Genomic DNA, 12,356 nt, shown 5'->3' on the forward strand with positions numbered 1-12,356 from the left:
TCACGTACATAAATAATTTATTTGCCACTGTAATTAATTCTCTGTTTATTGGATTTGCAGCAATTGTATACAAATGAGAAAATTACTTAAACATTTTGTTCATCTCACCATGAAATTGCATATTAGTCTGACAGAAGAGACTTTTTTATGGCTTGACATCAATAAGATGGTGATAAACCTCATCACAGAACTGATAGCAGCATGACTGTAGGCTGGTGAATTCAACTCTGATCCAGCTGTATATATATATGTGTGTGTGTATGTGTGTGTGTGTGTGTGTGTGTGTTATGTGTGTATATATATGCATATATGGAACTCTACTGGTGGGATGAACACCATTCTTCCAAAAAGGTCATAGCATATGATTCACATCATTTTCATCATTTCACCATTCAGTGACCCCTCGTGCCCTGTGAATTGGGCATTGTCATCCTGGAAGAAACCATTCCCATCCGGATAGAAATGTTTCATCATAGGATAAAGATGATTGTTCAGAAAATCTTTGTATTGATTTGTAGTGACTCTTCCCTCTAAGGGGACAAGTGGACCCAAACCATGCCAGCAAAATGCCCCCCACAGCATAACAGAGCCACCAGATCCCCTCACTGTAGGGGTCAAGCATTCAGACCTGAACCAGTTTATCCTTTAATTTCTGTGTATTTAGGGCTATAATTAAAGACAGTGCAGAATAGCCAGGGTAATTTCAAGCTAATGCAGGTTACATCAACCTCAGAATCATTTTTAACCAGGCAAAATGAGTGAAATTACCTGTGTGGGTTTAAATAGCAAAATACTAATTGTTAGATTGGTTAAAATGTTAACTGTAATAGTTGAAAATCTCTCTGTCCACTTGAAAGTCTGAAGCAGGAATAACATTTTTTTCAATAATAAAATTATTATTATTATTGTCCTGTATCCATCTGATGTGTCCTTTTTAGAATACATTTCAGCACCTACTTTTGTAAAATGTTAAAAGCAATAGATTGAAATTGATTAATCATTTAGGAACCATTTCCATCCCTGAGAAGTTTGTATGTGATGTATTACAAAACAGGTTGGGATAAAAACCAACAAGGTTGAAATGCACTGCTACTGACATAATGGTCCTTGATTCAACGGAATCCATCTTTTGTCCTTAGAGGAAAACCTTGTTGTTAACCCAGGCAAACAGATATCTGTTGTTTATGGTTTGTTGCTCATTATTTAAAGCAGCCACCCAAAGAGGAGCTTGTTGACTCAGATGGTTTCATTCCAAATATATTTATATATGCAGAGCATACTTGTGATATATATGTTTTTCTTCTTTCCATTTTTATAGATACACATGGCACTTTGGGAATTCACTTTTCACTTCAAGCCATGTAGCAAATCTTTGTCAAAATATTTTGACAGCAGAATTGACTTAGTGATAACCGAACAGCTGGAGGTTTTAAAAAGCTCAACATTGATAGACACAAGTGTGCAGCTTGTGACCGTATTGACTTGATAGAATCATAACTCTTTGAGAAGCATAACAGCGACTAGACGTAGATTAGATTCCCAGTTCACTCTAGACTGCAGGCCCTGGGCTAACTGTGGGAAATCATTACAGTAAATTAAGTGTGCAGCAGAAAGTGCCTCTGACAGATTAGATATCTGGGTTTCTCAGAAGGTTGTTAGCAACCAATAATGTCCTCTTCAATTTATTTTGGATATTGAATGACTGCTGATCTTCTCGGTTGGTGTTCTTTCCACTTTCCTGTGTAGTCTTCCAATTTCTCCTCTTTTCACTTTATCTACTTCCATTTTCTTTCTTCCTCCCTTTTTCCAATCTCCCTCTATCCCATGCTCATTCTGCTTTACTATACCCAATAAAAATCTAGCTGTAAAGACCAATGAGGGTTGTGGGTAACAACTCTCGGTACAGTCAATCTTTTTCTCCCACCTTATCATGCCCATAGTGGATAAAATTGATCACAGTAAGTTATCTACAAAGCAGCATTGCAAAATGTGTCCATACATTCACTGTGGGTTGTGTGAAGGGTTTATGTGAAATAAATCATTAAATGATATGACATATTCCATTCTTATCTGAAATACCTGCAGCTACATTTAATTATTACTATTATAGAAATTGTTTCTACCCATTGGCCTATGTGGATTTCCAATCAGTGCTAGTGGCACTAATGGTGATTGGTTGATAAATCAGTGTTTTCCTGCCCAAAGACCTGCCAACCAGACCCAGTACAAGAAGTATTGGGAATGGGCTTCCTTGGATTTTTCAGGAGTGTCTATAGTATTATAAATTCTTAATCTCAGTTGGGCTACCAGAAATCTACTCAAAATAATGTTCCCTTTAGCCTAAAGACTTACAGAGAAAAACAGAAGTCTAAAAGTCTACAGCCATGCTTGTGGCTGCCGGCACAGCAGTGCTAAATGCTAACGATTACTATGTCATATGCTATACATAAACCAAAGTATCAGACAAATGGAAATGGACTGATGATGCTGATAGATGAAAAGTCAGATGATTAACAAAACAATGGATCATGTGGGGAACATGAATGTCTATACCAGATTTCATGGCAATCCATCCAATAGACATTTTACTTTCAATAAAAAAATGAAGGGGATCACAGAAGTCATTAGCATTTTCTGAGTACAATGAATTTCTTTCCCAAATTTTGTGCCAATCCATTTTAGTGGATGTTGAGAAATTTCACTGGATACTTACAAGCTTTAATCCGTTGATGAAACTAAAAGAAAAGTCAAGGGATCATCAAGTCATCAGGTTTTATCCTCTGGGCTCCATGAATGTCTGTACCAACTTTCATGGCAACCCATCCAATATTCATTGAAATATTGCTGCTTGGACCAAAGTTGTGGGACAACTGTCAGATCTTGTCTACACAAGATTCTTTTCAGCATCACTTTTCAAAATAGGATTTCATAAAGAGAGCTACGCCCCTGCACTGACCATTCAGCCTCTACAGCCTCAACATCTCATCCAGGCAGTCCATGAGGGCAAAATTAATTGCAGTAAATCCAAAAATATTCTGATTCTGAATCTAAACCAATTAAGTTCAAAAGATTTGGCCTTCAGTTCATTATGGGCCAATGCAATGCCAACAGTTACAGTTTATATACGAGATAGTTTATGTAACTCACTATCAAGTTCATTAATACAGTAGAATTTATGTTTGTCCATTGAACGTGACCTCCTGAGTAAAACCTCTTTTTGCTTACTACAGAATTTCACTGTCAAGTATTTTCAAATGCCAACTGGAAAAAAAATAGCGCTTGTGTTTCTGAAGCATGTTGCATCACTGGTCATTAAAAATGTCTGCACTGAGAATAACTTATTGTATTTTCTCATCAATGTCTGCCTTTGTTCTCTCTAGGATCTCTAGTATGTATTGCTGATGCAGTTCTCAAAACCAAGCCAGGTTGGCGAATTAACATTTTTACCTGCCTGTAATGCCACGAACAGTCACTGGTGGCACTCACTCTTCACTGTCACCAACTTTATTGCTGTTTCTCCTCAGGGGTGGAGTCACACAGTAGCTAATACCACTACATTTTAAATTTTGAGCCTGACAATGTTATAAAATATGAAGTTATTCAAAATGTCGTCTGTGTAGATATTCTGGGAGGTCATTTTGGCTTACTGAAATGCTTTTCGCAGCTACAATAGCTGACTGCATTTTAATACATAACATTCCCAGCTCCCTGGAGGCCAACAGAAGAAAACAGAATTTGTCTCAGCCAAACTCTCTGTAGTTCTGGTTGTAGTTTACTAGACTGCCACAGCTGGCTACATAAATAAAGACAACATTGGCAAGTATATGTCAGAGATTTAGAGATGTGATGGACAAATCACATTGATACACAGACACTTGAAAATGCAGCACTAAGTGTTATAAATGTTTGATTCATTATGAAACAGTTGAAGAACTGATAATATACTGAACAAACAACAGATGGGTTCACTGAACACTGCCTCAGACTGTAAGAATCAATCATTCTGAGTCATACTTTCACCCACATTACAGAAATAAGCTACCCTGATTAATACAAACATCATTAAAAACTTAACTGAGTCACTATAACACAAAAATAAACACACTGCAACATGAATCCATCACTGACTCATGATGTTTCTGCTCTATTTTAACACTAGAGAGGCCAACAGATCTTTGAAAATGGTGAGGGTGCTGTGAAACAGAGGGTGGAAATAAAATTATTGATTTATTTTAAATCAAAAAACAAGTTTCTACAAGTGTAGCAAAAAGAATATTTTGAAAACTGTGATATTAAACATCAAACAATCAGGGAAGTTTTGCTCAGCATTTCTAATGACTGGCAGCAATTTATCCTAAGCCTTGCTTCTACCAGATATCCTGAAAAGAGAACAGAATCCAGCTTTTTCTGCTGACTGCATCAGGGCTCTTTTATACAGAGATCCCGCATTATAGCCATAGAGAAGATCTGTCACTAAGCCGCCTTTGCTTTTTTACACTGAACCAAACAACGCCGGCATAAAGCTGCCCCCAAATTTTTACATAGCATGCCGGTGTTCCGGATTCAAAGGTATGACTAGTAACACAACAGCCTCGGCTCCCTGTCAGCTCCCTGTTCCGCCGCTCTGTGACTACCTCCATAGCTGGCTTATTGGCGGAGCAACTCTGCCCCCTTATTCCATGTCTGTAACTTTTATACAGAACAGTGAGGCAGAATAAAGGTGCAGCATTTGCCTTGAACACATCACTCTTTAAGTTTGATTTGTCACTTCTTTATTCCTTTTGTAAACCTTTGCCACTCTCTTTATTTATACGTCTTTTCCCCTCTTCAGTACTGAGGTGTGGTCAGGTAAAATACAGGTGTACTGTTCTCCACATGGAATTAATGACCGGGGATGACTGGTGTATTTAGGCTTGTTTCCATATACTGTAAACATGGTACAAAGGTGTAGAGTATGTATATTAGGTTCAAAGGGTTAATATCCTACAAACAAAATGTATCTTGTAGTTACATGGTCTGGGAGACAGAGATAAAGGTAAGACTGTGCACTTAGGTGAGAACATTGTGCTGTAACATACTGTATACCATGTCAGAGATGTGACAAAGGGAGGTGTTGGCTGTAATTTCACACCAGCAGACCAACAGACAGTGGCAGGCTGACAAAACAGTGACTGACAGTCAAATACAACCTATAGCTGTCTACAGGTGATGGAAAATGTATGTATGCTAACATGTAGGCATTTGTGTTACCATGTATGTGTGTTTGTTATGGCCTGAGTGCAGAACTACTGTATAAAGACAGTATACTAACATCATAAAGTATTCACTATATACTAATGTTACTGGCTGTAGTGGTCCGTTAATGAGTAAAATCCGATACAGTGTACAAGTCCTTTTCACTACCAACATTAACTGAATCAGAGTCAACTGTCCTCCCAAGAAAAACAACACAACAGGTCGTATTGTCAGTTGCCCAAAATCAACATAGTTACGTTTGAGTGACAGATGCCATCTAGTGGCAATAGTAATTATGACGTGGAGTAATGTGCAGTTCAGATGACATATTCAACGGAGGAAGAGTGGATGGAAACATTAACCTAACAGTGGACTTTGACACAAGAGACCACTGTTCATTTCCCATTCCCAACTGCGAGTTGTTTTTTAAAAACCATAACTACGATCGTCCTCTAACCTTAATCCTGTGGTTATTACTGTAGCCATGACAATGAAGGTGGCCTACCTTTAAGGAAGTAGTAGCTTTAAACTACACCACATGTTTCTCTAACTAATAAAGTGATCATTTTAACCCAAACCATGATCTCTCCATAAATCTAACCTAGTGGTTTTTGTGCCTAAACCTAACCAGACCTTAACCACAGTGCTGTCACATCATAAAACATCATTATTTTTCAACAGTGATTTGTAACTGTTTTGGAAAGCACAGACAAATGATGCTGTCTTGTCGTCCTGGAGTCACATGGTCCAACCACCTATTTGGTCGTTGGGTTTGCAGCTATCTCTATTCTTTCTGCCAAGTGGAAGACATTGTAGTTTTCAGAAATTCTCAATATCTTAAGCTCTGAATTACAAGTAGGAGGCTGACAGGAAAGATTTTTCTCAATCATCTGTGTGTAAATACAGTCTCAAGCCAGTCAAGTCAATTTATATTTGTATACCCTAATATCACAAATCACAAATTTGCTTAGGGGGCTTAATGATGTGAAACTGAGTGAAATGTAACTATAAACACAAAAACAAACAAAGAAAACTATTTATCTCCTGTACAGTACAGAGTGTTTCTTTTTGTTTTACTTTTAAAATGTTTATGGTCAAATGTAGTTCGCAAGAGTAGAGAAGACTCATAGTCATCATAGCCATCAAACATAGTCAGCAAACTGATTTGTGTCAGTTACACAGTGGTAAAGTTAGCTATCATTCACCAATGCTAGCTATCACACAACAATATCTATATAAAGTTAACATTAGCAAATGTCAGCTGCCATAAACCTCTGAATTGGGTAGGATAGAGCAAGGGTGTGTTTTTGCTACTTATGAATTCAACTTTTCATTTATAAGTGGCATATCATGTTGCTGCTTATTTAAAGGTCCTGACAGCCCACTTTCTTAATGAGTTTCTTACTATGAGTAATGCCGTCCTACATGAACACACAATGTTCTGCCATGTTATAACAGTTAGAACTACATGAAAGATTTGTGTGTTCGTGTTTTTCTCTCTTCTCACTGGTTTGAATTGGGCAGGCTCAGCTGGAAGAAGGTGATGTCACACACATCCATGAAGCGATCAGGATCTGATTATAGTTAGGTTGCTTGCTTGCTGCCAGGCCATTTTTGGCAACAGTCCTATAAATGTGTAGGACAGCCAAGTATCCCAGAATGCATTTAGTACCAACTGGCAGTGATCAGTGATGGCAGAGATTTTGAGCCATGCTAAAAGCTGTTGTTAATTTTTTCTGTAGGACTTTTAATATGTCACTTTATTAAAGGACCACTTTGCAGATTTTCAACCTTATCTCTATCTATCCAAATTGGGGATATAATGTGAACAATGTTTTTTTAATGTTCTCTGTTTCTCTGGGGCTCAGCTTCAAAATCTGTTGTTCTTCCAGGAACCAGTGATGACACTGGTTCTCAGGAGAACTACAGGCTGTTTCAGCTCTCAGGTTGTTTTCTATAGTGGTGCCTTTAAAGTGAAATGTGAGTCTTCCAAACACTCCTGTCCACCATGTTACGCCAGCAATAGGTAAAAGCAGCCCTTGGAATCATACTACAGCATATTTCGAAGAAAACTAGTTTCATGATACGCAGCTGACTATTGCACCCTTGGAATCAGACACTAACAGTTACAGAGAGCGGACTGTAGAGGAGGACCGGGGTGATGTTACAGCCGCAGCTAAGCTAAGCTAAGCTGCTATGTTTCTCCATGATTCATCCAGAAGAGCTGAATCTAACACAAAAACAACCAGATTTGCAATATAATGTCGGAGGAGAGATGTAGAGGTACTGTTAGTATTGATGTTGCCGAAAATAGTGCTGTGGAGTCACACAAAACAGAGTATGGTGGAGCCCCCACCACCATAGATATGTACAGACACTACTGAAAGCCCTGGCGCTTCAGCACCAGGTGTTCAGATAGGAGGTCCCTTGGCAGAGGGATAGCATTTACCGGGCAGTACTTCACCAAAAAGCATGCCGTGAGAAGCTTTTGCTCCAAGGGTGATGGCAAAAACGAAGCCACCAGCAAACTCATCAGCAGAGAAGAACACCAAATTCAATTTAAAAAAAACAGCTGTGCAAGCAGGAAAACTCAGAAAACACAGCGTTCTCTGTCAATATAGCACAGACTGAGGAATTTATTGCTTCAGTTGACTACATTTACCATCAACACTGATTGGACATCCACATGAAACGCAGCTAATTTTTCCTTTAAATATTTTTCAGGTAAGAAAGTAACCATTTAGTTTTCTGTGCACCTCCTGGGGGCTTGGTCACCACGTGTCACCACTTCCTTTGTCCGTTGTTTCAAATTAAAAGTCCTCTAGTGTTTCATACACGGTCCAGCCATGTACTGGGTTTTAACCTAGTCTTATTCAATCAAATCTGACCAAACCACACTGACATAGTCCTCACAAAGCAGAATGTTTTACTTAACAATATGTTGCTGTAGTTACTTCTGTATTGAACATAGACACAGACATGATATTAATATTTATCTTCTCTAACTGATGAACGGAATAAAAAAAAACAAATTTCCCTAAATGTCGGAATGCCCCTTTAAAAAGAGAGTTAAGGAATGGAAGAAGAGATGAGAGAGAGGTACATTATGGGAAGAGAATATAAAAAATAGGGAGACAGAGATGTGGATAGATTAATAGCTTTAGAAACAGAAAAAGGGAGCGAAAGAGGATTGTCTGTAATGGAAGAGGGTGATACCAGCAGAGAAGGTGTCTGTACTCTCCGCCTGAGAGAGTAATCGATTTCAGGCTCTCAGGCTCTTTTGTTGCCCCTCAGACTGCATGACTGGCACTGAAATAACTCCATAGTGCAAAGAGAAATGGATAAGAGAGGGATAGAAAGAGAGAGGGGCAGATATTTTATATAAATACCAAAAAGAAAAAAGATGGGCTGAAAGAAAGGTGTGAGAAAAAAAAGAAAAGAGGCACAGTAATGGAGAGATTTGGTGTAGGGAGACATCTTATTTATAAAGTTGAGCTGCAAAGAGTGGTAGAGCAAAAAACTGAGAAGGGTTAGGCCATATGAGAGATAGACAAAGTGGTTATGTTTACTTGCAGACTAATAGCTCCTGAAAGATGCCTCTCATAGCATCTCAAAATCAATTAATCATCACTCTCATTAGCACTGAGACATATTTACTCAGAAGTAATGCCTGCCAACAAGTCAGATTTGGCAGGAGTTCTACATTTCTTTATGAAAACAGATTGTTTCATAGCACAAATCGGAATAGTTCTTTCTTTGCACATAATTCATAACTTTATTCCACTGCAGTGTTAACTGATTTGGATGTATGCTGGCTATTTTCGAGGGCGATTACTGTATTAGCTCAAGGGGTGATACCAAGGGAAGGGATGGGAGACATCATGAGGGATATTCTTTGTAACAGGAAACAGTAGGCTTTATGGGACATGTGGTCCATTCATCAATTTTCTACACCTGCATATCCTGTTAAGAGGTTGCAGGGGGTTGGAGTGCATCCCATCTCATATTGACCCTGGACAGGTCACCAGTCACAAGGCTTAAGGCTAAAACATGCCTTTCAGAGCTGCAAATAAGCAAACATGTATGTAACATTTGTGTGGGCTTTTTTTTTTGTACATGCAAAAGTTGTTGAATTTGTAATTTATTTTCTCCTCATCTTGAACCTGCCTCCCAACAGGAGTTGGATCAACCAGTCAGCTTGCTTGATTCACAGGTGTATGACACGTTGTTGAGATTTAGGAGGTGTTTCGTGTTAACCCATTTGTGAGCCTTTGCAAATGAAGTTACAATATTTTAATCCTAGTTCTATAAGCACAGGCGGAGCCCTCTACTGGACTCTATGGGTAAGGCTGTATTCAGACCAAATCAGGCGGTGCAGAGAAAACGTCAGTCCTCCCATTCATTTGAATGGGGGTAGTGTGTTTCGGCTGCGGCCGTTTTGGTCGCTGCGGCACCGCACCGAACTGTGACCGGAAAGTTGAGCCAACTCCAACTTTTGGAGAAACACAACACGATGTCACTGCGGCTGAAGGCTGCAGTGGCCAATCACAGCCAGAGATCAGACTGATGAGATTTGTAAACTCTGCCATGAGGGAAGACAAAGACATTACTAGGAAGAGGGAAGGACATTCCTATTTGTTTGATAACGGTAAAAGTAAAGTTAGACTCTGCTGTTGGCTTCCCGACTCATTTTAAAAAAAGACGAGAGAAAGACAGAGAGAAAGAGAGAGAGAGAGAGAGAGAGAGAGCAGCGGTGGTTGAGTGAGCTAGAGAGTGAATGAAGAGAGGGAGCGCTGGTAGGGAGAAAGCAAGTGAATCAGATCAATTAAATGTTATTTTCTGATTTTTTCACAGCGGTTACGTTGTAGAGCACAAATAAACACGCACACAACACCACACACCTCTATTCGACCCTGCCTGATTTGGTCTGAATACGGCCTAATATTCTCCTCCAGTCACATGCACACAATCGCCCACTGAAATTTGCATGTATGTAGCCAGACAATCAGGACACGCCTACTAATTATGTGTGTCTCACACAGTATATAAGGCTCATAGCATATAAAGCAGCATCTCACCACTGCATTTCCCATCCTGAAACCACTTCAGTGGACGGTATGGGAGCAGCAGAGTCCATAGATAGAGGGCTCCGCCTTGGCTTATAGAACTAGGGTTACAATATTTTAACCTTTGTTCTATCTTACACAGGCTCCGCCCTCTACTGGACTCTATGGGTACAATAGGCGGTAAGCCCAGGCAGTAAGCCCGATGAATGTTCGCCCTGCCACCATGTCATCAGACTGCTTCACTGAGTCCGACCAGCTATACTCCTACTACTTCATAATCTCAGCCACTTAAGTGGAGCAGTAGGGGGCCTAACCCAGCCCAGTTGACGTGAACATGAACTGGGTGTAACCATGGCCTAACCTCACAAGGGTCACAACCATACAACCCTGCACATCCTATTCGCAGAGTCATCTTTGATCATGGGAGAATTCAGGAGTATAATTGCCCAGGGGTATCGGGTGTACCACAGCTGACACTAACACCACCACCAAGTCCTGAGTCACACCTGCAAGCACAGACCTTGAAAAGAAGCCCGTCATGTCCAAGAGATAGAACCTTATGAACAAACAAGGTGTAGACTTAGACGCTGCCTTGCATATGTCCTCAACACTCACCCTACTGAAAAAGGCCATAGACACTGCTACACCATGTGTGGAATGTGCTCGGACCATAGTAAGGGTGTCCTTACTTGCCTGCCTATAAGCTTGGGAGATGCACTCACAAAGCCAACTACCTAGGCGCTTCTTGGATAGGGCTTTACCGGCCACTCCCTTTCCATAGCACACAAACAGCTGTTCAGTGTGCTGAAAGGGGGCTGTGTGTTCAACATCACATGCCGACCCACGTACTGGGCACAAGAGGTGCAGTTTTGCCTCCCTGGCGTCCCCATGGGGTGGAAGATGAAATGTCTCTAGCTGAATAGTTCTTGACCTAAATGAACTTCTAATGTTCTTTGGAACAAAAGAGGTGTTTGGTCCGAGAGTAGCACCACTGTGGTCACTATTAAGCAGCAAACAGCTGGGGTCAACCGACGCGGTACACAATTCAGTCACTCTCTTAGCTGAGGTCAACACAAGCAGCAAAGCTGTCTTGAATGAGCATTCCAGAGGCTCATAGGTGTCACTCATTAAGGCCTCAAACACCAACGGCAGTTCCTACTTGGAAGCAGAGACATGCATCACTGGCCATTGTCTCTTTACCCCCTGTAAGAAACGTTTCACAAAGGGGTGGGCAAAGACAGGTCTGTAACCAAAGCCCTCGTGACAGGAGGAAACAGCTGCTGCATACACTTTATCAGTGGCATGAGACAGCCCATTTTCCACCAGATATTGTAGAAAGGAGAGAACCTCTCCCACTGGAAATGTCAGGGGGGCAGTCTCCTTTCCTTGCACCAGCATTGGAATCTCAACCACTTAGCTTTGTAGCAAGCAATGGTGGATCCTGCTCTTGCTGCTTGGATGATCTGCACCACCTGCGCAGACAGTCCAGCTGCATCAGCCTGTCCCTCTCTGGAGAGGTTGCCTCAATCGAGCCTGCCTCCTTGGACAGAGCCCCCCACACGTGGGGAATGGACCAGGCCTGGGCCGCCAACATCTGGGTCATCTCTGCATACTACAGCACCGAGCGGCAGTCCAAGGCTATGACGATGACCAACAGTCTCTCTTGACTCACTCTCTCCAGCTGAGGGGGAATGAGACAAAGAGGAAGAAAGGTGTAAAGCAACCTCCTTTGCCATCCTCCCAAGGGTGGATTGTCCTGTGGCATCAGGGAGAACCAGAGCAGGCAGTGGATGTTGTTTCGACTAGCGAACAGGTCCACTTCTGCTCTCCCAAACTAGTTCCAAATCTGCCAGAGGGCCACCTCTCAACATGAAGTTAATGCCCCTGTTCTCCGGACACAGAATGTGGAGGGCTCTCAGAGACAGAAAGTCTCAGCCTTACTGATTCGAGCATTACTCCCAGATAATCTGTCTGCTGGCGTGGCTTGGGGGTGCTTTTCTTGCAGTTGATGGCAAAACCTAACTGGGTTAGATGCAGCATCAACCTAGCTGTGTG

Source organism: Thunnus maccoyii, chromosome 8, assembly GCF_910596095.1.
Source record: "Thunnus maccoyii chromosome 8, fThuMac1.1, whole genome shotgun sequence".
NCBI classification, from domain to species: Eukaryota; Metazoa; Chordata; class Actinopteri; order Scombriformes; family Scombridae; genus Thunnus; species Thunnus maccoyii.